Consider the following 27,450-nt stretch of genomic DNA (forward strand, 5'->3'; position numbering starts at 1 on the left):
AGGAGAATTGCTTATAAAAGAAAAGAAAAAATGAAACATGCAAAATCAAAATATTATACATTTGATGATGAGAATATTGAAGATAAGAATGTGAATGTAGCATTAAATATAGATGCACCAATGTTGGGAAAATTATGTATCAGGAGAGATAATTCAATGTATCACAATTATTTTGTGGGTGCAAGTCAATGTGAAGACACTTATAGAATTTTAGGAGGTTGGGGATTTAAAGGGGGAAATGATCCTGTTTTCCCTGGAATTTATTTCATATGTGGGAATAAAGCTTATTATAGGTTGCCTGACCACTGGTATGGGACATGTTATATAGGTTTGGTCTTTCCTAAAATTTTCCATGTAGATAGAGGTACTAAAGGAAAGCATGAGATAGGTAAAGTTCTAAGTAGAAGAAGAAGAGAGACTGTGTTAGAAATAATAGGTGATGTATTTGGAGCACTGATACCAGCAGTGGGAATTTCGTTCAATGCAAATAGACTCAGAAAATTGTCCACCATTGTTGATAAATTGTCAACAGATACAGCAGGAGGATTCCTGATGGTAGACACTGAAATGGTTGCTATGAGAGCTACGGTTATGCAAAATCGACTTGCCCTTGATATAATTTTAGAAAAAGAGGGAGGAGTTTGTGGAATTTTGAAAGTGCAACATTGTTGTACTTATATTCCAGATAAAAGTCAGAATATCGAGAAGTATATTATAAATATTACAGATTTACATAAAGAAATTGAACCACTGGAGGTTGAAGGTGTCCTTGTAAGGCTGGGTAAAAGTTTCTCAGCAATTAAACATTGGTTTCAAGAAATAGGTAGTTCAATTATAGGTAAGATACTAATCCCAATAACAGTTATAGTGATAGTGATTTTCTTTGTGAGGTTATGCTGTATATACAAAGGTAGAAGAGATTTCAGAAACTTGATGAAGAAAAGAAATGAAGAAAGATTGGCAAGAATAAGAGAAAAGAATGAGATAGAAATGGAAGAAATTAAAGATAAGGTTTTAAAAGATTCAAGAGAAAAAGAGACAAAAGTATAGATACCCCAGCCAGGCCGCCGACAACCTCACGAAGTGGATCAGCAACTGCGCGGACGAACTCGCCCCTCTGAGGACCCCGCCTAGCAGACCCGGCAGCAAGAAGGCCCCATGGTTCACCGACGAACTCAAGAGCTCCAAGAAGAACTGCCGAGCCCTCGAGAAAGTCTGGAAAAGGGAACCGACACCGGACAACAGGACCTCCTACAAACTTGCCACCCGGAAACACCACAAAATCTGAAGGGGTACAGGGGGAGGGGAAATGGGCGAGGCAGCCCCCCACTCAAACAGTGTTCAAACAATTAATGCCTCACTCATTAATACACATCCAAGTACAATCATAGACCCGGTAGAAACACAATTTAAATGCTACCAGAAATATATGTTATATAACATAAATTCCAAGGTCTGGACGTGTTCAATAAAAATACAATCACACAGGAACAGCACATTCACCTAGAAAAGTGTGAAGAATAGAGAGAGCACCTCACGGTAGAACAACCCGAGGGGGTTCCCGGTTGATGATTACCGGTATACCCACTTCTCATCATTGGCAACTCTCTCTATTGTGAAAAGACAAACGTGCACTCAACAGAAGAGTAGTGCGGACGTGAGAATAGTGAAGGAAAAACACAAATAGTGACCAACGTATCAAAACACTGATACCTGTTAGAAGTGTCAAAAGTACACTCAACAGAACCCCAAACAAACCACAACACCAAGAGAAAAATAAATCATTTGTGTAGTGGTGCTTTGCTTGCTATTACCGTTTTATTCTGATGCAGCAGAGCACTACTTAATTAAAAATGGATATTTCATATACCATAAAAGTTCCTTTCCTCAAGCCGACATGTTTCATCGCTCCTTCTATGGCGATTTCATCAGGGCATATGAGGGGTTTATTATTCTCAGTCTTTTCAACCTGTACTGGACCTGTGTGATGAATAAAACAGAGAGACGCTCAAGGCGTCAATCAGATACCCACGTACTAGGTATTGCCCCCGCAGCGTGTCTTGGCACACAGATGTGAAATAATTTACCTGGAGTGCGCTACATCAGCACATACCAGCGTCACTCCTCAGGACACCGTGTCAGCTGTCCACGTGTCCGAAACCGTGACTCGAACTGATCACAGTCACCTGTTTCAAATTAAAATAGCAGTTTCAGACCACCACATTTCTGACCGCTCCAATCACTACATTATGCACGTACGAGGTGTCTTGTTACGCTCGCAACACTCCCCACTTATGATGGACTGATATTTGGCCTCAATAACTTGGTGGCGCACCCTTATGTAGAAAGACATATCAGACAATAATTCCGAACCCGCATTTGTCAAGGCAGCCTTCGCTACACAAGCAGGTTCGAGTTCCATACATATTCGCCCAAATGCGCTTAACTTTCATAATGCGCGACGGTCACAGGCTGCACTCAAAGTATACTGGGGCATCGCCCTCTGCCAACAATCACTCAACACAACCACGCTCTTACTGTAGCCGCGTCCCTCCGGCGCTTCCGACGGTCCACACACACAGCCTGTGTGCGCGGCCGGAAGTACTGCGGGGGCGGAGCCCCGCCCCTCACGCTGCGTGTGGCGGCCATCTTAGAACGGGTTCTCAACGCGACCTCACAACCCAGTTAGTATTTAGTATCATATCGAGGCATGGAGTTTCTTTAATTTTATGATTTTATAATTTTACCCTGTCGTTGGACACAACTTGAATCACAGGTACCGGCCCATATATGCTATGCTATGCTATGCCAGGGATGCTGAAGATTAATCATCATCTCACATACAATACTCCTCCTACGCTGTATGATTCCCCAATAGACATAAATAGACATAAAAATACTACTGGCCCTGTGTAATGCCTTCATACATGTGTAGGTGTCCCTAAGTGTGAATTTTAGGACAACAAACAAAGTTCAAAGGAGGGGAAAACCAATAAGGGTAAATCCTCTGCTAAATATCACAGGGGTACTAGCCTGGGATGGAAGTGAGACTAATCAGGAGTGAAAAAATGGAAAGAGAGGCTGGTCGATGACAGGGCCCTGTCAACGCCTACTGATTTTGTTCCACTCAATATTTTCATTGAGTCCCTCACGGTCTGCCCTCTCCAAATATATCCATTTTGCCTCCTTTCTTGCCAAGATATTTTCCAGGTTGTGTGAGTCGCCCACCACTTTTTCCAAGACAGTCCACTTCAGCTCCCTCGGGTCGTGTCCTGATGTATTAAAGTGTTGGACCAGCCGTGTGGTCAATTTCTTAGCCCGAATGGTGCTCAAATGTTCCTGAACACGGATTTTTATCTTCCGGGTTGTGAGGCCGATGTAATATAGACCGCAACTACACATCAATCTATATATGACATGAGTCGTATTGCAGTTGCTGAATCGGTTAAGGTACCAGATTCTGCCACCGCGTAGACTGACAGTCTTAGTTGCTTCTGTAAGCCCACAGACCGAACAACATCCACAGGGATAATGCCCAGCAGGTATGTTGCCAGTGTTAGCTGGACCCCGATTCCGTGTGTGGACCAGTTTGTCCCGTAAGTTAGGGGCTCTCCTAAAGGCAAAGCGCGGAATGGGCATCTTATTTTCCGCTGTATCAAGAATGGACCAATTTTTCCTTATAATTTGCCTGATTTTACTGGACAGGGGATCAAAAGTGGTCACCACTGGTAAGCATACTTGTTTTTCTTTCTTGTTCCGCTCCAGTAGTGCTTCTCTCGGAGTATTCAGGGCCCTCTTCCGTGCGTGTCTTATAACTTTAGCCGGATACTCCCGTTGTTGCAATTTAGTGGCTAATTCAGAGGACTGTTCTAGAAAGGTTTCGGTGGATGAACAGTTCCGGCGGTAACGCAGAAACTGTCCCACCGGCAGGTTGTCACGTAGCGACCTCGGATGGAACGAGTGGTAGTGGAGGAGGGAGTTGCGATCAGTGGCCTTATGATGTACACTAGTCACCAGCTTGGAATCAGTCACAGTGATATCTACATCAAGATATACTGCCGAGATGTTACTGATAGACCAAGTGAACCGAAGGCTCGGGTCCACCTGGTTGAGCCACTGTAAAAACGTCTGTAACCGGTCCTCTGTACCTGTCCAGATACAGAGGACGTCGTCTATGTAACGTTTCCACAGAGAGATATTCTCTCTGTAAGGATTGGACTCATGGAGGACCACATTCTTCTCCACCTGACCCACATAAATGCAGGCCAGGCTCGGAGCAAATGTGGCCCCCATGGAAGTCCCAGACGTCTGCAGGAACAGTTGGCCTTGGTACTCAAAGAAGTTTCTTGTGAGTGCCACCTCAATACACTGCAAGACAAACGTTTGAGGTGTGTCGTAAAACCACTCCATCTCCCCCAGGGCCCGTGCTGCTGCCACCAGCGTGGCGTCCTGGGGGATGCTGGTGTACAATGACTCAATGTCAATTGTAACCAGTACTTGGTTGGCAGGGTCAAAGGATGTATCTTTCAGAATATTCAAGATATCCGTCGTATCTTGAACGTACGACTCTTGGGTCACCACCGCCTCCCTCAGAAAGAAGTCGGCGAACTGGGAGAGGGGTTCAAGAATGGACTGGATCCCGGAGACAATGGGGCGTCCCGGGGGCGGACGTTGGGGCTTGTGGATCTTTGGCAAGATGTAAAATGCCGGCACCCTGGGATTACTATTGATCCACCCGGAAACACCACCAGCTGATCCGCGCCGCCAAGAAAACAGCATTTAAGGACCGGTTGGACAACAACGCACACAACTGCAAGGAACTCTTCAACATCGTGAAAGAGCTTTCCAACCCCAGCGCAGGAAACAACGACGTCACCCCATCGCAAGACCTCTGCAACTCCCTCGCTTCATACTTCCACAACAAGATCACGGACATACACAGCAGCTTCAACAACCAACCAACGCACACCATGACCGAACAACCACCCCCCACCACCACCCTCCACGCCTGGACCCCGATCAGCACCGAAGACACCATCCGCACGATGAACTCCATCCACTCCGGATCACCGACCGACCCCTGCCCTCACCACGTCTTCAACAAGGCCGACGCTGTCATCGCACCCCACCTGCGAGACATCATCAACACATCCTTCGACACCACCATCTTCCCTGAGAGCTGGAAACACGCCGAACTCAGCGCTCTACTCAAGAAACCAACAGCGGACCCCACCGACCTCAAGAATTACCGCCCCATCTCGCTTCTCCCGTTTCCAGCCAAAGTCATCGAGAAGACCGTCAACAAGCAGATGGCCGCCTTCCTCGAGACGAACGGATCCCTCGACCCCTCACAGTCCGGCTTCCGAGCCAACCACAGCACCGAGACCGCCCTCATCGCCGCCACCGATGACATCCGAGCCCTGATGGACAATGGAGAAACAGCGGCCCTCATCCTCCTAGACCTCTCCGCGGCATTCGACACTGTCTGCCACCGCACCCTAGTGCAGCGCCTCAGCGACGTCGGAATTCAGGAGAAGGCACTGGAATGGATCATCTCCTTCCTCGACGGAAGAACACAGAGAGTCCGCCTACCACCGTACAAGTCAGAGGCCTCCGAAGTCATCTGCGGCGTCCCCCAAGGATCATCTCTGAGCCCCACCCTCTTCAACGTCTACATGAGCCCCCTCGCGGCCATCGTACGCAAACACAACCTCAGCATAATCTCCTACGCCGACGACACCCAGCTGATCCTCTCCCTGACCAACGACCCCGCCGCCGCCAGAGCCAACCTGCACGAAGGGATGAAAGAGGTAGCCGAGTGGATGACGATCAGCCGCCTGAAACTGAACTCGGACAAGACGGAGGTCCTCATCCTGGGCTCCTCACCCTCCGCCTGGGACGACTCCTGGTGGCCCCCCGCCCTGGGCACCGCACCCAAACCGACAGACCATGCACGCAACCTGGGCTTCATCCTGGACTCCTCCCTCTCCATGACCAGGCAAGTAAACAACGTCTCCTCGGCGTGCTTCAACATCCTACGCATGCTACGGAAGATCTTCTGGTGGATCCTCACCGAGACCAGGAAGACCGTCACCCAGGCCCTCGTCACCAGCCGTCTGGACTACGGCAACGCCCTATACGCCGGTACCACCGCCAAGCTCCAGAAGAGACTCCAGCGGATCCAGAACGCCTCAGCCAGACTCATCCTCGACATCCCACGAACCAGCCACATCTCCGGACATCTGAGAGACCTTCACTGGCTCCCCGTCAACAAAAGAATCACCTTCCGCCTCCTCACCCACGCACACAAAGCCCTACACGACCAAGGCCCGAGCTACCTCAACAGCCGAGTCAACTTCTACGCTCCCAAACGCCACCTCCGATCAGCCAACCACGCCCTCGCCGCCGTCCCCCGCATCCGAAGAGCGACTACAGGAGGAAGGTCCTTCTCCTACCTGGCCGCCAAGACCTGGAACTCCCTCCCGACCGACCTGCGCCTGACCCAAGACCACCTCTCCTTCAGGAAGAAGCTGAAGACCTGGCTGTTCGAGCAGTAGCGGCACCCCCCCCCCCCCAGCGCCTTGAGACCCTACGGGTATGTAGCGCGCTTTATAAGTGTCACTGATTGATTGATTGATATCATTAATTTAAAAAAAAGAAGTTGAAACATGTTCTGCTAAATTTTCCAAAATGTTGAGGGTTATTTGGTGATAAAATCACCAGATGAGGGAATTGATGGAGCGAGGTGGCAAACGCAAAATTTTGTGTACCCCTCGTGAAGTTAATGTTCCAGAACAATAATATGTACTAATGGTATGTTTTGTGGAAATTAACCAACCATAGAGTAAAGTGCACTCATTATTTTTGGTATTATACATGGGGAGAACTAATCTGCTTGCATGGTCTGAAATAAACTCAGCTAATATGTATTGTTATCGTGTTGTGAATTAATGCACAACTTAGTTATAAATAAAACGCAAATTAAATGTGCTTATTGTATTCATTTATGTGGTGGAGAGGTGGAAATGTAAGTATAAAATGCATTTATGTGGCTTACCTGCTAGGTAACAACTAACTGGGAAACATTAGATAGGTGGGAGGTAAACAGAACGGGTTTAAATTCACAATTTAACATAAATCTGTGTTTGTTTCTGCAATAGTTCCAAAAGTGGCCTTTGAGGCCTACTCAGAAAATGGACGGTTGGGTAAACTGTGAGCAAGAGCTGGACTGCGCAGGCGTGCTAAAATCTGCAAGTCAGAGTGAACTGCCTGTGCTCGAGGAGGTTGAAGGCTGATGCGGCCCGGAACCTAGGATGGGTGCCAAGCGCGGATGATGACGTGCTCAGAGCCTGGGAAGATGTATGGATGTAACCATTCAAAGAAATGCCTAGGCCAAAGACTGTCCTAAACAAAGCCCTTCTTCTTATTTCGCTGACACGTTGTTAAATCAATGTTGTAATGATGAGATGATGCTCACCCACCCCAAAATTGTCCAATGAGAAACCGAATAAGAGATGTTAGCTACTTTTTAGATAGATTAAGTTAGGGAATTGAGGTATAAAAACCCCTGGTTTTGTCTAGTCGGGTCGCTTTTTCCATTTTCATCGGAGATGCTGCCCGATTGCTGACCGATTCCTGGATGTAAGATTCTTATGAACTTTACTTGTTTGCTTTGCAGGATTGAAGGATAAGATGAGGGTGTTAGTTAGGGATGTTAGTGAGAGAATTACTTTGGAACTATCTGTTCTTTGCTAATCTTTGACTGTTTACTAAAATAAAGCGATTTTTCTTGAGCTCAAATAAAATGATCATTTGAAATAAAGTTTAAGTTTTACCGAATAAAGATTTACTAATGCATAAAATGTGAGACATAATAAAGTTTGTTCAGAATAAAAGTTAAATAAATGAAGAACTAGAAGCTGGTCTTTGAATTCTTCCTACGCCTAATTTTCATTCTAGCAGATCCATTGCCACTATGGTGGTGTGTCTGAATAATTTAAAGTTTGAATAAAACCATGGTAAATTGTTTTTAATCTGCAGGTGTAAATAATAAATAGTTAAATAGGTTTAGACGCTCCACCAAATGCAACAACGTTTCTCCATTGTGATTCACCAGAGCCTTGAAGCCAAGTGTAAGTGATCAGGGTAAATGCGCAGTGTTATGGGCCCCACTGATGCATGATTTGTGTGTTTTTAGGCTTTCAGGGAAATGGTGAGTATTGATTAGAAATTATTTTTGGAGCCGCGCTGGAGCACTAGCACTCTTTACCATTCGGAAGACAGACTTGATGGAAAACAAGGTGTATATTTCCTTTGTTTTGTAGAGTTGGAAGAAGTTGGATTAGAAAGATTCCTTACTCCCCATTATGATATCTTTACAATCGTTCACATGAGAGTTTTCATACAAGTAGGCGATTGGACAGTGCCATTCAGGAGCCTGACACTAAGTTTGCATGTCTATTAACATCACTGGTATCCTAAGGCATGCGGTGAGGGCATGTGCTTATACTTCAGAATGCTGTTGCTTAGTACAAGCGCATCTCATTATAGCTACTCTGGTTCTAGGCTTAAACAGTAGATGAATAATGTTACTTTGGCTGTCCTTTTCTGGTTTGTGTACATACATATTTAATAGTACTGGTGTTGTCTTTGATGCACGTTGAAGAGGGTGACAATCAAATTGGATGCGAGTCTCATGAACCACACAATGTTGCAAAACACATGACCATAAACCTCGGGTCTAAGCTTCCTGTTCTTTAAATGAGGTATCCAGAAGCGGCAGACCCTGAAGCAGAGATCGGGCCGGGACCAGGGTTCAATTCCCGATGCGGCAGGGTCTTGGGTCAATGTACGCGGACTCGATAATTCTCGCCGCGGTGCCTACGCTAACCATGGGTCCCACTCTGCAACTCTGGGCAATAGCTTGCTTAATCTCCACAACGGCCCCATCAGCGCCGGGGATGCCTGGCTTCACCTTGGAGGTGCCCAGGAGGGACCATCTCACAGGGAAAGCCAGGACGGGTTCCCCAGCGGTATACAGCGCCAGGACACTCCGAGATGGAGTAACAGTGCGCTTTACAAGTATACTTACCTTACCTTAAAAGCCAGATAAATCATTAACTAATACATTTTTATGCCAGAATTTCTACGGAACCAAATGCCTTTCCATTGCCAAACTCGGGCAAGAATAATTTAACTAACATCAGTATCCCCATTACGGAGGCGGAAATTGATTTAAAAAATAAAACAACTGCCTGTACATGGGACGAGATGCTTCAGAAATCTTTCATGATTAAAAATTCACTTTTCCTTTTAGTAGCCATGCATTGAGGTATCAAATTATGACAGTGTTTGCATTTTATCAGCTCTCTGAAAATACCAGCTCTCTACTTCTGTGTATACAGATGCTCTGTTTATGAATGCACTCTGTTTAGGCTAGCTTGTAGCTTTCTGATGGGATTTTGCATATGGCAGCACTTTGTTATGCCAGATTTGTGATTATAAGAGTGTGCATGATGTATCATTGCTCCAGCTGTACTATTGCTCTTTAACTTACTTTGGTTTCTGAGGCAGTGTCTTGAAAACCTCTTTGGTAAACTTACTTTTAGCATTGACTCGATTTTCACAAAACATTCTTGTACAGGAAAACAGAATATACTAGCAGTCCCGTTCCTAGGTTTATCAGCACGACAGCTCATTCTCACCTTCTCTACTTGACCACATCATGGGATTTTTAGGCGATCATTGTATCTCACTATGCCTCAGTTCCTGTCTTTGCAATCATTGTGAGCATAATCCAAGCGCTCTGTCAAATCCTGGACATTTACGTTTTACAACTGTATAAACTGCCAAGTTTTGTCAGTCAACATGTTGTAGGTCTGATTATCAAAGCTATTTATACATGTAAGTTTGGCTTACACACGCAAAGTTAAATTTGCTTACATGCAGAATTTCATGTGGACAAATATACTCTCTGGGGGTGCAAGTAGACGATAACTGGTAGTTTCGGGGCTTGAATCCTCTGTGAGGTTGTGCACAACCCCCAACTGATGTTTTTATGTATCCTACTCCTCTCCAACCTGTTCCCACCCCAGAAAAGGTCTTAAGTATTCTCATGACAAAAACTGGAGTAAAACGTCTTTCAAGGTGGGATGGGCCTCCCCTCAACCCCTCTCAAAAAAACTTTTGAGAAACACGGAAGTAAAGCTTTTAACAAGTAGATTTGTGCTTACTTGGCAATTTTTCACATGAGCAAATATAAAGATTGCTAAGAGTAAACCTAGAACCTTGCAACTGCATCAGGTTTCTACGCCTACCTTTGTAAAGTCCTAAATCTGCTCCCATGCTATGTTATAGACTTGCACTTTACATAAATACGGGGTGCCTAATTAATTATTTTCATTCGTTGTCCATAATGGCGTGACGCTCACTCTCCATTATTTTTTCTAAAATATTGGCATGCATCAAACAGATTTCAATAAATGATGCCTTAGAAAAATCACATTTAATGTTTTTCTTTAAAATTACACGATTGTTTAGCAAAACTGTCGATCTTTTGTCTATTTTTTCTTCCAATTTGCAGATTTTTTCGGCACATTTTATTTGAGATCCATCAATCGAAAACCAGGCCTGCTTTCTTCAAAATGTATTTAAATAGTATCAGGGTGTAATAAAAATGCCCATAAATGGTTACATTTTGCAAACATGTATACATTTTTATATTGGAATCACTGCCTGTTATTTAAACTAAGCTTTCAGCTCCCTACATTATGTTAATGCTATCACCCTAACAGTAAAGGTATGCATTTAATTTTACTGTGCTACCACAAACTGTCAGCCAAGAGGTTTGAACCTACTTGTTCGATTTACTCTTACCTGGGATGTTGTTTCTGTAGGCAGCAGTTTATTTAAGGACAAAAGAGCTGGGTCAGGAGTGATACTTTTTCCCAGAGGTGGTGTCTTGAGACCAAGAGAAAGGCCGAAGATAATCTAAACAAGCATTGGCATAGCCAATAGGTCTCGCCTTTGGAACCTTATAAGTGTTTAGTTATCCAGCACAAAATCCTTGGTGCAACTACAACAACTGTTGCATGGCTAAACACTTATAAGGTCCTAAAGGCAAGACCTATTGGCTATGCCAATGCTTGTTTTCTTCAAGTGTTTTGCCTGCCTGTGTTCAATTGAATTGATTATCAATGCTGACGAAGGACCACAGCTGATATGAGGATCAATTGCACCTGGTACAGATGTAAGAGCCAGAGACAAGAATAGGTGAGCTAGTCTGGCTAGGGTATAGGTCCATCTCCATAATGATTAACTCACCAGCGGCGGTTGATCTTAGCTTGATAAATCACGTCCACCACATAGTACAAAAGCAATTTTTTTCTGAATATGGGAACTAAACTTAGGAACTATATTTCGGGATAGGCAAAGTGTATGCTCTCTAAGATCCCTTCATTGGAGCTGCAAGGCAACCATGCCTTCTTTTGAATTCTTCAGAGCACTTTCTGATCTTTTCCTTTGAGTTGGATAAATGTGTTTAAGATAATTTACTATCATTCAGGATATTGAATTAATGATATGTATCTATTTTTGTTAGTCTAGTATCACAAGTGCAGCAAGCCCATCCAAATTCTTCTTCCCAAAGTTTACCATCTTACTCTTCCTCATATTAAAAAACAGCAGTTTCTCCTAAAAGACTGCTGTTAAGTGCACCCACCACCCTTGCTGCAGAGGACAAGGCCATTCTCATAGTTCTCGGCATGGATAGGTACCACATCCAGTTTAGCAGACACTAAGGAGCAATTGACAAGATCCTTTGACGAAGGCTAAATAACAATGGAAACATACACACCACTGTCTCGTCGATTGTAAAAACGAATATCGACACCAACAATATTGACGTACAAGAATATCAAGGGACAAAATATTCAACGGTAAGTGTATATAAGAAAGTAAAGATTTACTATTCTTAACTCCACACCTATGTACCTTGAAGATGCATGCACAACATAGGTACATATATGTGAAGTTAGGTTTATGAAATATAGACTTAATGTGGATATTTTTTCTCTCAATATTTTGTCCTCATTATTTTGCCCCACCAATATTGTGTGTTTGATATTCAGGATCACTCCTGTCTCACTCCAGTATTCTAGTTTACATTCAAGTCCGCAGCATGCATTTATATTAGCTCAGCAAAGTTTTTTGCTCATAGAATGAATAGCACAAACACACAGAGCTGTAAAGGCCAAAAGTATCAGTAAATAAAAAACAGAAGTTTTATGCTGGTGCAAGAGTTGTGGCGCAGCAGCTGGCTCTGGAGTGCGGGGTCAGGGTTCGATAGCCGGTGCTGACGACCGATGGCCCCAACATCTTGAAACCTTAAGGGGTGATATGTTCGCTTTAAAAATAAGAATTATTATTATTATTATTATTATTATTATGCTGGACACGTATAGAAGGAGAAAGAGCAGAATGTGGAACACAAATAGATGATTCAAATATGGGAGCAAATGGTAAAGGATTAACAGTCAGTCAGGATTGAGGCATGCTTAGCTCTGCAAGCCAGTTACACATGCATGCTGCCCCAAATCCCCTGAACATGCATGTCTTCAGAACAAAATGGAGATGGAGAGTTGAGCAGTGTATGGACAGAAGCCTGTGTGTCCCGGGGATGCACTATTCAAAGCATCTCAGGAAAGCGGAGAACTACATGTTCCATGGAGCCACAGCAATCTTCTTAAGACTTGCAGATTGTAGTGGCTATATTGGTCACTTGTAGCAAGCTTGTAGGGAGAGGATGTGGTGTAATGCCCTGAGCTGCCAACCTCAGAGCTGGTGGAAACCAGGTTCACGTCTCGGCATCGGCGTTAATCTCCCTGTGCCTACAACTCAGTGCCTTGAGACCCTCACGGGTAATTTGCCGTGCTTTACAAATCTTTGGTTGATCAATAAATTCCTCGTTAACCATGGTATTATTGCTAGGCATTCATGATTCATAGTTGTTACAGCTGAGATTCTCAAAATCTCAGCTGTAACTTGATGTCTTTTGTTGAAAAGTCAACAAAAGACATCAAGCATGTTTTCTCCCACAACACTAGTATAAGGATATATATTACACTTGTGTATCCTTCTAGGGCCCTCATTATGTGTGGCCCATGATATTTGAGTATGTGTGGTAACTTCTTTTGCTGCACAACTGGTATTCTGATTTTTGTGGCAAACGACACTTATGGTACATTTTGCCAGGTCAAATCTGCTGACAATTACTGAGAGAAAAATGCTTGGAATGTAGTGGGCCTTGCATATATTGGTGTGGTAAGCTCTAGAGTTCACATATTCTATCCCATTCTCAATGTATTACGGGGCTTATTTACAAGTATCTTGCGCCGCCGGTACGTAACTTTTCCCCATATTAAAAGTGGCGTATTAGTGGTGCAAGGGGCTTGTACATAAGCCCCTACGTTTTAATATGTGATAGTTATCTCAGCTGTCAAATTTAAGTCACTTGAACCGGTCACTTGGAATAAAGGCCTCTCCATCTACCATTAGGAATATGAACTTGTACTTTGCACTTTACAAGGAGGCTGCCATCAGGATCTTGAACTTGCATTTTGCTAATTTTTTTAAGTTTTCACAAGGAGCCATTCATCAGGATTACAAACTCTATTGCACTTGTTTATTATACAAAGAGGCATCCATTGTTAAAAATAAAACACAATACACTGTGAATCCTAAAAGTTCAATGATAGTGTTAATGCATTGTAGCAAGCAGTACAGCAAAAGAATCAAAAACATGTGTCAATTCAATGGACAAGGGTCTTGCTAGAAAAGGTAAGTTGGAGCATAAAGCTAAGATATATAGCATTTTAAAACATTATATATACGCTTTGTCTCAAAACAAGTTAACAACTTGTAACAAGGTGAGAGCAACCAGTTACTTTTAGCAAAACCTTATCTAATGAGCATGTGACAAGATCTTCTCCCAGGGAAGCACAGAACATCCTTGAGGAGAAGATATCATTCATGAATTCAATACCAGGCTCATTATTCTCCTAAAAATCCGCTTCTACTTGCCAGGTTCGAAAACAAGGTTGCACTTCTTGGAAATGTGCAAATGTACAACTGTAGATAACATGGTTTTCAGGCTTATGTGAACAATGAAAATTAGCAAGGATATTCAAAGCTACTGGAAGCTCTGAACCACTGTAAAATGACAGCCATATTTCATTATAACACCTAAATATATTCATGACAATATGTGTAATCATTAATATTGCAATTCATAAGAGTATATTAGCATGACGCAAATTAGGATTTTGGTTTTCACACCCTTACGATTGAGGACTCACAAGTCATGTATATTGTCTCTACAAGAGCAGCTAGTGAATTCACACCTGACAAACTGTTTATAATTCTTAGAAGTACGGTATATGGTATTAATAAACATATGATGGTTCAAAAGTGTAAGAGAACCACATGACATTAACAAATGTGTTTTCATATTACAGTTGATAATCATTGTACTGAATGCAATCAGAACCATGAAAGGCTTTTGCATTATATTGGAGGCAGTTATTTTAGGAAACTATATCAAACTTAAAGCAATGGTCACAATCACTATCTCAACTCTACTTAAATTGCAGCTCAATAAAATGTTGAATTTTACTCCAATATAGAGTAGATAATACACATTGTCAACAGGTTTAACAGCTATATTATTAGCAGCTTATGTCAATACCACAGCCATAGCAAAGGTCTTCTCTTGGCTATGGACATCAACTCCTGTAGCACAGATGAAGCTCAGTTGTGCAACCAGACAGTGTGATGATCAGTATCTCTGTTTCTCTCTCATATGCCATCTCTTTTCCCCAGTTGTACTTCTAAACTGCATGTTGTTGTTATACGTCCAGTTGTGGGCTCGGAAGAGTATGGAAGCTATCATTTCTCCTGTTGGATCTGGATTGCAAGGTTAATGCATATTGGCACAGACATGACAACAGCATGCCGCCACAGATAAGCACCCTCAATAGAACATGATGACCAAAGGGCAATGACAAGCACTACTCATTTTGCCCCCTTTGTTCACCACCAGTTTTTGACTTTCACATCTGTCTTTACAGTCGGCTCAATTCAATTCAATTAAAAAATTACTCTATTCGATTGTATTTGACAATCATAAAAGTACAATAAAACAATAATGCAAAACATAGTAAAAGCAGCAAATAATGTCATTAAGTAAATAGACTCCATTTTAATGTCAAGCATTAGCATAATACACTGCTATAAAAAATCTCGCCACATACCAGCAGACAGTAGAATTTTCAAAAAAATTGTAAATATAATAGGGCAGGTCTCGCTTGCTTGAAATTCAAATGTGCAAATAGGGTGTATTTACTTTTGATGCAAATTGACAAGAACACACAGGAAGGCGTTCTTGCTTATACCATCCTACCAAAAGCTGCGGAAACCTGTTCAGTCTAAAGTATGCTAAAAGTCTTCTATGGTTCACCGGCATGTCCAGTGTTAGATAAAGTTCCAAACTTTCACTACTCTTGAGTATGCTCTAAAAATACCTTAACTTCTGCAGTAACTGATTTAATTTAGTTATTTTCTCAGGTGAGTTAAAGGCATGCAGTAAGCCCAAATTAGACAGGGTAGTTTTTATATATCTCAGCCATGGTATACGATAACTAAAGTTCAAGTTCAAACAATCTCTTACTATTAATCTATAAAATCCAATTATTTTTAGTCCCTATAGAGCACGATAGTAGTATTGTGCACAAGCCTATATAATCAGCTATGTAACCTGCCCGTATCTCTTCATGAACTATTTCTGACGGGACATTCAGTGGGATGTGTAACAGTTTCCTTAGGTAGATATTTTCTGCTATTAGTGTTAATATAGGAGATTTATAACCCCAGATTTCTGCCCCATAGGATACAGTGGGGACACATTTAGCATTGTAAAGGTGTAGTATGGACTTTATGTGACTGTGACCTAACGCCTAGAAAAGGCATCAATGCTATGAGACGCCCTATTAAAGGACTGAGGGGCATATTCTTAAGAACGTTTGATAACCATCGCAAAAGTAACTTAACACAACAGTGTATATCGCAGACCATCACGAGAAAATAACATCGTCTTAACGTCCAATTCCCAACCTGGCGGCCCCATGCGATGGTAGCATGATAACGTGCCATATGGCTGCACAAAATCCAACGCGACTAACAAAAAATGCGAAACACGAACGCCCAAAAAGTTGCGATGCCCCAAAGCGCGATACCAAAATAAACTATAACCAGCGACAGCCCTGCAATACCCACGTATCATGCGGGAAAATGCACTATAAAAGCCAAAACTAAAAAAACACGCCAAAACCAATTCAAACAGGGTAGCACCATGGATGCACCCGGACCGAGTTCAGAGGAGAAGCCCAACCCACAAGCCCCATGGAGGACCAGCCAGGAAGAGGGCTTGTGGGAAGGGCAAGGAGAAGAGGAAGACGGGGTTCAGTCTGCAGGAAGGTGATAGGACACTACCATTTACTGTTCGTCACCTCCTCTGTGGCACTGGCAACCCAAACAGAAATATGGCAGACCATCGTCACCAATGTCAATGCAGTCGGAGTGGTGAGGAGGTCCATGGAGGAGGTCAAGAGGCGCTGGCATGATGTGTAAAGGCAGACCAAACAGAAACTCCCCGCCAACAGGAAGGTAGCAACGGCGACTGGAGGTGGGAGGCCTGCGCCACAGGACGAGCTGGATGAGCTGGAGGAAATGGTGGCTACAGTCACCAGTGTGGAAATGGTGGCAGGAGTCAGGGGCCTGGACACAGCACGATATGACCTGATCCAACAGCAATAGGGTGAGTGACTACCACGGACTGGGGAGACGGGAGGGGAGACGGGAGGAGATGGGCAGAATGGCACACATGCACAATCATGTGAAGCACACCACACATGCACAATGACAGTGGAACATATCCCTGATACCCTTAGCACAGTGCAGCGCACATAGAAACACCAAGTAGGCCCCTGTCCACCATGTGCACATATGGGCCCCCTCCGAATAACCAATGACACTATCAATCCATGCACATGTGATGAAACCAGAAAAGCAGTGGCTGTGTTAGCTAAACTGACTAAGCAAGTGACACCGATAGCATTGCAGCAGCCCAAATAAAGAAACCAGTACACAAATCGACATGGAGGTGGCCCAGTGTGGAGCACATCCGTAAAGGAGCAGGTCTCACTCTGACACATCCATGTGCACCTACAACCCATGCCGTCCAATACACACAGCAGACATACAATGCACAAGGCCACAACATCTGTGCAAGAGCACAAATAACCCAAGTCGCAAGCATCCCAGCCCCCGAAAAGCACACAATTCAAAGGAACACCACCTCAAAGGGACAAGTGTCCACGAAATCAGAGCACCAGGGCTGACTCCCCCACAATGCAGCACACACACACATAGCAACCACAGAACATCACCAACAATAGCAATGTGGGACAAAGTGCAACACCTTCACCACAGGACAGAGGACTCAACAGGTTCCGCTTGTGCATAGTAACTGGCCACTCACATCTGGCATTGCCTGACACTGTGTGATGACAATGTATGGGTAGCACCACACATCCGTCATGTACTCGGAAAACCTACTGTCTGCCATAAAATAGCCAGCTCCACCAAAACAGTCACAATGTGCATTGTAATGCCGTCTGCATGTAAACATCTGCAAAGCGGCAACATACATGGGAACCTCTGTTAACATGCATCTCCCCTTAACATTTAAGGGGAAAATCAACACTTACTGCAGCGCAGACCACAAATCCCATCAGTGAGGATGAAGAGGACAACCTGTACATCTGTTCAGACACCCTTCAACGGCTAATGGACAGCCTGCGCACCCCACCCCCAGTAGCAGGGCAGCCCAGCTGCCTCGAGGTGATTCCACAACCTGCACAGACCACACAGCACAAAACACACGCCGCCACGGCTGTCTCGCAAAACCCCCATGAACAACACATGGAATTCCAATGCTGTGTGTTGGGTTGCCAGGTGGAGTTGACTGATCAGGATGCGGGTGGGTTTCGAGTTCGTGGCAGCCAAACTCGAAGCCATACGTGGGTGTCTGAGTTCCATCAGGGACCACTTACAGTCCCTAACGGATACACACTGTCCACATCATGCTCCACGACAATCCTTGGCTGACCTCACTGGGGCCATCTCTCAGATACAAGAACGGTCTAGTCAGACAGGCACCAGCGATGACAGCACAGAGTTGGCACAGATGCGCAGGACAATTGATACTATACAGCAGATACAGGCTGGAAGTAAGGCTGCCACGGCTAAACACCAGCGAGATGTAGCTGGGATTTTCCATGCCATGCAGTTCATCATCCTACCATTGTTGCCACTGAGCCGGGCCCAGATGACTGCAGCAGGAACTGCGACAAACACCTCCCCGACCCCTGATCTGTCAGTGGCAAACAGTGATGCAGTCCTATCACCATTGCCCCCTGATGTGTCAGTGGCACCCAGTAATGCAGCCATTACCTCATCACACACACCGGACACGGAGAAAGTGCCCTGCCTGATCGTGCCCAATGCATCATGCCCTGGGACAACACCTTCCACTGACCACCAGAAAACAGCGACATACACCTGGACCCCGAAATGGAATGGCATATCTTCACTGGTGGACAATAACACAGCACTCCTGCAGCGGACTGCACTCTCCCTCTCCAAAATCACTTACCAATCCCCAGCGGACTCTGGCCCACCACTGGACTCCCATGTAATGTAGGCTTGGGATGGCCATGTACAGCTTCAGCTCCGGAATGCACTAGAATGTGAATAAAACATTCTAAATCACACGGATGTGTCATGACTATGTTCACTCACATGTGTAAGTATGTATGTATGTATGTACAATGATTGCACAAGAAGGTACACCCGTGTAAACGACATCAATGCGCATGTTGAACCCTGAGCCACATGGCCAGTTGGATGTCTGTGAAGGTGAGTACTAGCTGTGGCCTCGTTGCACATTAATGAAAATCTCGCAACCCCCAACGTAGGCACACGTACATGTATTGAATAGGGCTGTGTGTAGGAATTACCAAATTGGTAGCAGGCCTGAAGTGGTGTCCTACATCACGTGTCACCAGAACTTCACATTGCATACCTACTCACATACATCTGTGTGTATACACAATCTGTTTTGCTTCATGGCATTGCTCCACATGGTCAGAGGTTGGACATCATCCTCACATTGCTGGAGACACGTAAGCGCACAGGCCTGCCAGCAACAATCCCAAACACACTGTTTGGCTCACAGAGGTGGAGCAGGCAAAAGGGTACCACCCGAATTGTACAGGCATCACTCAGTCCCTCCTTGTGTAGGGACATGCTCATTGTGGCACACGATTCGTACATCTAATCAACACTCATCACATTTGGACAGTAGTGAAGTTGTGGAGACTTTATTGGCATGTGCGTGTCAGTACAGACAAGGCAAGGGCCACAACATGCAGGGACATGCTTGAGACATGTACATGCAGCATGGGCACATGTCGAGGTGCAAGACATGGCGGTGCAAAAATGTACACAAATCTTTGCGGAAGGCAACGGTCTCAGCCCACCTTGCCTTGCCGGATGAGTCAGGTGATGTTTGGCATCTACCCATTTCCCCATGTCAGGGCACACGACTCACAGCCCATGGGGTCTGCATAGTTCTGTGCCACCGGACTGCGCCAACCGTCTGCTCTGCTGACAGTGATCAGGTGGGAGGGTCTGACAAAGTCATATGTCGTGCTACATTGCAATGTGTGTACTCCCCCCCCAGCAGTATGTACGATTTGTGAACATTGCCAAATGACGCTGTGCTGCTCCGACCATTGAAGGGCCTCACCTTGACAGGTGTGTGTACACACATGTAGTTCCTCGCACAGGCATTCTGAGTCCAGACGAAGGCAGACATGTCCACTGTTGTGGTGGGATATGTGAGCATTCCCCACAATGCAACAAGGTGTTGGGACCTGTTCTGTGGGTGAAAATCTGATGTGACTGCAGGAACATAGTTACTCGTCCATGAATGCCAACGCAGCTTCATGGGCAATCTGTTCCAATAGTACGTCGTTGTCGGGTTCAAGGAACACCAGGGTGACCCAGTCCATTAACTGGTCCGGGCAGAGGTGCTCAGTCCACGCCGTTTCCCCTTTCTGCAGCACAGCCCAATAGGGTAGCGCCTTGATGTGGTCACTGCACACGAGGAGTTGTGCAATCTCCCATGCACAACTGCCGGCACATATCACAAAGATCAGTGCATCCCATGCTCGGGTATCCCGGTGACACTCCTGTTCATGGGCCAACAGGGGGCGCACTGTCAGGTCATAATCCAATTCAGCTACCCTTGCGTTGGATAAGCAGACCTCCATGGGGCACTCAATGTGCATGATCGACAGTGGAACCAGAACTGGACGCAGGTAACGTAGGCAAGACGGAAACTCAGACTGTAACTGGCTTGCAACACTGCCATTGGCACAGATCCCAACAGATGCAGCATTTGTGCATGGTACAGTATCATGTGACAGGGGTTGTGCATGTGCCTGGGAATGACTGCCATTGTGTTTGTTGGTCTCGTAGCATTGGCACTCCCCAGACCGGTGGCAGTTCTGTAGACGAGGCAATGAGTCATACGTGTGTGCAACATTTGGACGTATGGGTAGTTTTTGACCAATGTGTCAAGGGCATCCCTTGCAGATGTAGGTCGTGCAGGGACAAGTGTGTGGGGGGTGTGGGCACATTGTTTTTTCATTAGTGCTGTTCGTGGTGTGAGAGTCATCAGAGGCTGGTTTGGTATCTCACGCAAGGTGTGCCAGCCGCATTAAGAACCAAGGTCGAAGGGTCGGTTGGCCTTCCACCTAGTGTGTATGGACAATGGAGCTTTCATTCCTGATTTTAGTCTGACCACTGCTTGCATTTCAGAGATGTGATGTGGCCTTCGCGCTGACTTTGATGCCAGGGCAGTGATTTGGGGTGAACGAATTTCAAGACACATGGAGCTGTTTGCATGGGCCGAGGGTACGATTGGCATTGCGCTGCTTGTTCAGTCTCTCTCTTTCTCTCTCTCCCTGTCATTTGCTGAGTGCCTGACACATTTTCTTATCTTGGATATTGTCTTGCCGGCTGTGACACACAGATTGTCCAGGGATGCCCCGTCATGACTCTTCATGACTCTTCACAATAGTTGTTTGGAGGCTAATTAGTATGTGCCATTTTGTTTGGTCTTTCAATGGTGCATGAATGACGCAGGATTTCTGTACTAACATGTGTGTTGATGGCTACAATTGTGTGACATCAGGGGGGTGCTTTTTTCCAATTTTCGGCCCTGTGGATGTGCAGTGTCTTGGTCCACTGGTGGTGGGGTGTGCGCCCAGGGGGGGGGGGATTGGGGTCCTGGGGGTGGTGGCGGTGGGTGTTGTGGCCCTCTTGGGTATCCGGCCCGCATGATCAGTGGCTCCATTGCATCTGTTGATCTTTGGGTTGTGGCTCTGGGCTGGGCTCTCTTTTATGGTGCAGGCTGTCGTCCAACTTTGCACCAGGTCGGAGCAGGTGTTAGTTTCCTGCTGCTAAAGCACCTTATCACATGTTTTGTATTCTTATCGCCGATCTGGCTGGTCATTGAGAATATTGGGGAGTGGTGTTGCTGCGGCATTTGGGACAGGAATGCCTACTCTGCATCTCATTAGCGATAGTTGCGGGGGTCAACTGTGGCGATGGTTTTTGCGGCTGCTATCGCAAGTAAACTAGTGCTATGGGCTGTTAGCACCAGCTTGTGAATGGGGTGATACATTTATCGCGGCTTTGGCTGCGATAGAGTGACGTTAACTCGGCGATAGCTCCTTGAGAATATGCCCCCGAGTGTGTAATTTCAATAAGTTTAACTTAAGTTAGGATTTTTTCTTAAGACCAAAACTTAAGACAAACTTAGGGCAAAATCCTAACTTTACTACTCCTAAATGCCTTTTGTGTATACCGAAAGTCGTAAAGTTGGACATATCATTTCTAATAATTAAACCTGGGCGAAGCACTACGCTACGCTCGCGGAGTTTGCGAAGTTTTCGCAACTTCGCACTACGCGAGCTGCACGTAGCACAGTGCGAACATGCGTAGTGCAGCGTAGCGTAGTGCAGCGGTCATTTTTTGCTTGTTCGCGGTCCTGAACGTCATGTTCGCGACCGCGAGCAAGCAAAATGACATCCGGCGAGATTCTCAACGCAAGGAGGTCAGGTTTCTCATTGTGAGTGGTTGCGCATGCTCGCGACCGCTCTCAATGAGAAACTACCTGTTCGCGTTGAGCAAGCAGAAAACTACAGCTCGCACTGTGCAAGATGCCGTTTTCAATGCTTGCACAGTGCCGGATGCTTGTCCGCACTGTGCAATCATTCAAAACGCATCTTGCACAGTGCGAACATGCTACTACGCAGCTCGCGTAGTGCTACGTGAAGTTCGCGTAGTGCGAAATGCACTTCGCGTAGCGCTACTACGCGAACTACGGCCAGGGTTACTAATAATACATTTTACAGGATCAGCCTTAAATGGAATAACTTAGCCCCTTCATGTGTTGACAGGAGCTTATCTTTCAGTAATAAAAACCTAAGCACGCAATTGGGTTGTACTGTGCCTTTAAAATATTTGCAACAACTGAGAAAAGCAAAGCTTGTAGATGCAGGCTTCACACAGAGGGGTTCTCAACCTCCAACTTTAGCAGCTTGAGTGGAGGGTGGGTGCCATTGGGCAGTGGGTCTAACATTAAACCTTTAAAATTGTTTCTATTTTTACTTTGATTTTGATTGGAGACACTGGCAGGAAAAACATGGAGCTTTGTTGGAGGGGAACAAATGAAACAAGAGCACAAAAATAAAGGAAGGGAGTGAAGGATGCAGAAATGGATGAATGGAGATACTGGAGAATGGATGGTGGATGAAGAGAGGGATGAATGATTTGGTGGACAGAGAAGTGGAAGGAAATATGAAAGGATGGATGGATAAATGAGAGGTGGCTGGATGACTGATATGATGAAAAGAAGGATGGAATGACAGAAAGAAGGATGAATTGGAGGGATGGACACCAGGGTCAGACTGGGCCTAAAAAATGTGGCCTCCATTAGGAAACCAGGCTTGTTTTGACCTTGTAAAGACACACTGTATGGGTATTTTGTAAGGTATGGGAGACTGCATGCATTGTTGCTTGCTGCAGGTAAGGCTTGTGGTAATATCAGTGAAAATCTGCCCATTTGACCATAAAATCGGCCTACAAAATGCTACCAAACACACTGGTATGTTAGACCAGCCCATCTGGCACTGCCTGATTGCCCTGTCGGCCAGTCCGACACAGAGCAGGGGTGAATGGATAGATGGGTAGATAAGTGAGACTATAGGAGTAAAATACACAATTTGACCCCAGTATTTTCAGGATTTCCTCAGGGAAGTACAGGCCTCTCTCATCTCACTCACTCAGTGGCAATTGGGATAGGGTTCACGGGGAGGGGGAATGGGGGGCATTTTCCTGGCTACCCCCTCGGCGTCAGGAGTTTCTGAACAGCAATATTAAATAACAGCAGCTCACACCACGTGACTAGTGTCAGCCCGGGGCTGTGTGAAGTAATCATGCTGAAAGGTTGATGGCATAGTATTGTGCGTCCAGAACGTTCAGTTCTCTCTGTACATCTAAAGACATACTGTCCCCTGCCCACCAAACACAAAGCAAATTGTGTCATTGCGCCCCACACGCCTCAATCGACAAGGATCAAAGGCACGCGATGAAACGTTTTGGGAAAAAAACACCCCTAAGCACCGTGTAAACTTCTCCTGCAAACCCTGTCATCAATTCACATCAATTCTATAACTCCATTTTATTATGGCCGTTCTTTTTTGTAAGACGTTTTTATGAAACCAGGGTCTCCATTTTTTTTTTTTAAAGGAAAACAATTGTGTAGAATAATTGCATGTGAGCCTGCACTGCTCATCACCTGGTGATTTGCTGTACAAACAGCAGAAGTACACACGTAGACACTTCGTCAATAGCTTCACAACAGAGCTCTGAGTAATGAGCGACCCCATTCCCCAGGCAGACTGGGTGCGCACAGTAGGACTTGTCAGACTATCGCCAGCTCAGCAATGAATCTGCTATTAGAGAAAGCTGGGTCCACTGCAATGTTTGCCGTGCTGTTCATTACGTTGTAATATACAATGAAACAACGCATATGAGAAAGTGCGTCTCCGCTCTGCAGACACATATCGAGGCACATAAACAAAGAACATTGTCAATTAAAAGACATTGATCTTTAACGCTGAAAAACAGCGCTGACCCTTGCAAATGAAATGAAAAAAAATAGTACACTCTTACAATATGAAATAAGCTGCTATATAGCAGCGTGTTGTAAATCTGCACTTTCAGGGAAGTTTATGAAATCCTGTCCATGGTATGATTATGTGCTCCTAGGCAGCAGTTAGTCAGTCAGACCGTTATCACACCTCACTAAAATATCCCAAAAAAAACAGCCAAAGTCCATTGAAAAAGTCAGCAACCATCTTTTGCGAATAATGCTGACCACTTGATTTTTGGAGGAGACTTTTTAATCATAGAGAAATTATAAATGCAGTGTTTATCATAATTACTGGACAGTAAACACACCACGAGCGAAGCAAAACAGCAGCAGCATGATTACATGGTTTATTACAGGGAGAATGAAGTCCCAGAACCTACATTTGGAAATTTGCAAAATACAGCTATTATTTTAACGGGAGCCATAAACAAACATGACAGGAAGATTTGCATGCACAAGCAAGCGACTCACCCAAAATACATACGATTTGACAGAACTCGAGATTAACGATTATTCAGGTAACAACAACCTGCCTCTTCTCTGCTTTACTCGGAGACGACACCTTTCAATCCTCCTGCACAGGATTGTGGTTTATACTTATTGGTACAATATCACAGATTGCTGAACAAGGCACATACGGACACGCAATGTTTTAAATGCTCTCATGTCCATTATCGTTTTTTGTAAATATGTAATTCGCCACTCTCTTGCGACCATCTTACTAGTGTTCCCTTCGTGCCTCCCTCTTCATCACTCGGTAGGCAACTGTTATGTTCTATATAGGTTCCCCAATATAGGCTCAGGTAGTCACCTAACCTTTCACCTATATTCTCCCCTACCATTACACTACATAACGGTTCTTAGTACTGATCTTTTACCTAGTTACGGTAATGTCCAAAGATGACATGGGGTATTCTCCGTAAAACTTAAGCCTCATTCATTATGCATGAGGAATCTTGGAATCATGGCAGGCCTACCATCTCCTGCATAATAACTATGTATAAGGGTCATTCCTTCCGTCATCCTAGTCGACATGACGCAGCAAGGACTAAGCCCTTTTTTGGTTGCTTTTAGATAAAGAAAAAATCAAAGAAAATAAATACCTCTATTACGAGACAGGAAGTAACAGCTACCCCAGATTTCAGGAATGTTGAACCACACTCCCAATTTTATTCATTATCTGAGTAGTTTTCTGACTTTGGGAGATTCGTAATAATCATAAAGGATATTGACAGAAATTCAGGCAAATTAGAGATTTCCTTGAGTATTCATGCCGCTTAACCTTGGGCCCACATTGCTACACTGTTTAATTCCTGATGGGAGCGGTAATCCTAATACTGCTTCCATCGGCACCTATGAGGTCCATGCTTTCCCTTTTGATTTCTCTGAGGGAATAGTGGGGGAGAATGAGGAACGACCGTGGAATCAAATCATCAATTACTGATTCCCCTATTAGTTCCTGATTAGTTTGGGGATTTTCAGGTTTGAACTCAGAATCTCAGTTAATTCCACACTCCCAGAGTTAACAAGAAGCAAGGTATTGTTAACTCTGTTTCCCTCCTGCTGCTGCGTCCCCGCCCCCTGCACTCCCATTTGCCACCCTGCTCTCGCCTCCCAGCTGCTCCTCCCTCCCACCTCCCTTCATATGGCGGCCAAGCGCCTAAGGCAAGCCCGTCTGCGCCCGTCCGCGCCTGGACCGTGCCCAGCGCCAGAACCCCTGGCCCCCGCGAACGCCACAACACCCGCCACTGCTATAATTCCAGCACCCTCCACGCACTCAACACCAGAGGATCACGCACCTGCTTCCCGGCCACCCCGAAGCGCACCCAAGGACCCTTCTCCTGCCGGAACTGCAGCTTCACCAGCACTCGGCCCGTCAAGCCACCATCCAGGAAAGAACCCAACTACCTCAGTTGCATCCTCCTCAACACCCGCTTTGCCCGCAAACACGCCATGGAATCTGGGACCTACTCGACCCCACCGCCCCAGACATTGTCTTCCTGAGAGAGACCCGGCTGAACCCCTCCTCGGCACCCGAAATCGCCATAGCCGTCCTGGAAGGCTACAAGATCACCCGCAGAGACCGCACCAACGGAATAGGAGGAGGAATCGCCATCGTCCACAAGAACATCCTCAGAGTATCAACCAACACCGACGACACCCCCGGCACCGCTGAGCACCTGCACTTCCAGATCCACACCGACCCCAACACCACCCTCAGAGGCACCCTCGTCTACAGACCCCCCCCCCCGGACCCCGACCACAGTTCAGCGACTCCATCGCTGACTTCATCAGCGCACACGCCCTCTCCTCCGCAAACTACATCTTCCTCGGGGACCTGAACTTCCACCTTGAGGACAACAACAACTCCAACTCTTCCACCCTGATCGACAACCTCGCCAACCTCGGACTCAGACAACACGTCACAACTCCCACCCACTCCGCCGGCCACACGCTTGACCCCATCTTCTCAGCTAGCTCCCACATCTTCTTCAACCGCACCACCGAACTCCACTGGACCCACCACCACTGCATCCACTTTACCTTCCAGAAACTCACCACACACCTCTGCACCCAGCAGATGCCACGCCGCCACTGGAGCAAGATCACCGAGGACCAGCTTTACCGCCCCCCCTCGCCCAGAGTCCATCCGCAGACCTGACCGACGCCGCAGCCCGCAGCCTCAGACAATTAATCGAGGACTGCACCAACAACCTTGCCCCGCTCAAGAAGCACTCCAACACCCACACCAGCAAGAGAGCCAGCTGGTTCACCGGAGACCTCCAGGCCTCCGAGCGAACATGCCGAAAACTTGAAAAAACTGGATCCATGAACAAACACCAGAGAGCTACACATCCCACAAGAACGCCACCCGCAGACACCACCACCTCATCAGATCCGCCAAAAGGACCTCCTTCAAAGACCGCCTAGACAACAACGCACACAACAGCAAAGAGCTCTTCAACATCATGAAAGAACTCTCCAACACCAGCTCCAACATCAACGACCTCCCACCATCACAAGACCTGTGCGACTCACCGGCCACC

This window comes from Lissotriton helveticus, chromosome 6 (genome assembly GCF_964261635.1).
Source record: "Lissotriton helveticus chromosome 6, aLisHel1.1, whole genome shotgun sequence".
NCBI classification, from domain to species: Eukaryota; Metazoa; Chordata; class Amphibia; order Caudata; family Salamandridae; genus Lissotriton; species Lissotriton helveticus.